Source organism: Echinops telfairi, unplaced genomic scaffold (assembly GCF_000313985.2).
Source record: "Echinops telfairi isolate 266 unplaced genomic scaffold, ASM31398v2 ScPeMD7_29;HRSCAF=101, whole genome shotgun sequence".
In the NCBI taxonomy this organism is placed as follows: Eukaryota; Metazoa; Chordata; class Mammalia; order Afrosoricida; family Tenrecidae; genus Echinops; species Echinops telfairi.
Genome location: NW_022103926.1, coordinates 6,372,835 through 6,374,793, shown reverse-complemented (window position 1 = coordinate 6,374,793; position 1,959 = coordinate 6,372,835). Strand labels below are relative to the sequence as shown.

General features: G+C 46.8%; 1 protein-coding gene across 1 annotated transcript in view; it reads right to left on the bottom strand.

Moving 5' to 3' along the window:
• LIMK2 (LIM domain kinase 2) overlaps positions 1–1,959 on the bottom strand; it is a 33,265-nt gene that overhangs the window by 20,667 nt on the left and 10,639 nt on the right. The window lies entirely within an intron of this gene.

Sequence of the window (1,959 nt, the reverse complement as noted above, 5' to 3'; positions counted from 1 at the left end):
GTACACGGGTACAGATCAGAGCTGGAAACACAGGGAATCCAGTGCAGATAAGCCCCTCAGGACCAGTAATGAGAGTAGCGATACCAGGAGGGGAAGGGGAAGGTGGGGGGTGAAAGGGGGAACCGATCACAATGATCCACATATAACCTCCCAGGGGGACGGACAACAGATAAGTGGGTGAAGGGAGACATTGGTGAGTCTAAGACATGAAAAATAAGGATTTATAAATTATAAGGGGTTCGTGAGGGAGGGGGAAAAAAGAGGATACCAAGGGCTCAAGTAGAAAGAAAATGTTTTGGAAACGATGATGGCAACCTATGCACAGATGTGTTTGATACAATGGATGGATGTAAGGATTGTGATGAGCTGTACGCGCCCCCAATAACTTGGAAAAATAAAAAGAAAAAAAGTATCAAACAACAAAACCAAACCCATCGCTGTGAGTCATTTTTTGAAATATTGAAGCCATTTGGACTATACGTTATATGATTATTGTCACTTTTCTTAGACGTGACGATGGTACAGGTTGGTGACGGTAGGAGAAACATATTAAAGGGTAAAGGGTAAAGACTGCAGATGACCACACAACCAAACCAAACTCAGTGCCAGTTAGTCAGTTCTGACTCACAGCGACGGTATACGTTTCTGAGGCCGTAAATCTTTATGGGAGCAGAAAGTCTCCTCTTTCCCTTATGGAGCAGCTGGTGGGTTTGAACTGTCAACCTCGAGGTTAGCAGCTCAACACGTAACCCACTAACTACATAACCAGTGTCTGTTAAGATGACCACAGCTTAACTGTAAGTAGATCAGTTAACAAAACCCAACAAACAAAAAAGGACACACATACGCATGAGGGAACTTTAAAAGTTTGTAGAAAAATTCTATGATTTTAATTCCACTTTCCACAAATTTTTTGAACATACACACGCAAAGAGAAAAATAGCAAAACATTAACACATGATGAACCTAAAAGAAGGGTGCGCAGATGGGTCTTTGAGCTCTTTTTTTCAGCTTTTCTGCAGAGGTGCAAACTGTCAAGGTAAAATACTGGGATCACTGAGGTTACCCTGTAGTTAATAACTGACTGGTTATTCGCATAACGAGTAACACCCACACCTTCACCTCTGTGCTCCTTTTCAAAATCACCTCTACGAGACCCACCAGCCGACGGTGGCTCCACGGCGAGATGAATGGAAACGGAAGAACCGGAAGGGAAGCCCTGCGGACGGCCGCACGGGGAAGAGCTGCGGCCACGGAGTGGCCTGAGGAGATGCTGAATGGGAACCTCACTGTGGTATAAACTGTCACTGAGTACATGAGAAACCACTATTAAAAATAAAATCCAAGGGGAAAAAGCCACAAAGACTGTTAGCATAGGCCAGGTCGACAGAGACAACCTCCTCCTCATTCTGAGCCTCCTAGCTAAGAACTCAGTGTGACCAGAGTGCCTCCTAAAGGCAAGGACGGCGAGACTTCTTACATACTGGGGCATGTTGTCGGGAGAGACCAGACCCTAGAGAAGGGCATCACGCTCCGTACAGTAGAGGGGCAGCGACGGGAAAGCAGGCCCTCGAGGAGAGGACTGACACTGTGCGTGGGCTTCAGCAGAGGGACGCTTGTGAGGATGGCTCAAGACCGGGCAGGGTTTCGCGCTGTGGTGCATAAGGTCACTATAGGTCAGAACCGACTGGACGGCACTAAACAACTACCTAAAAGAACTTCCGGGCCTGTTGACCCAGTGTTACTTCTTTCTTTCTAGCAAACAGACTCCTAATTTGTGTTGTCAGATCCGGCACCACCCACACCAGGCACCCCCTCAATTTGAGAGGCAGCAGGGGCTGAGAGGGGTCTGATATGAAATTCTGACCCTGCCACTTACTACCCTGTTTCCCCGAAAGTAAGACATCCCTGAAAATAAGACCTACTTACAGGTTTGCCTCTCACTGAAATATAAGGCAC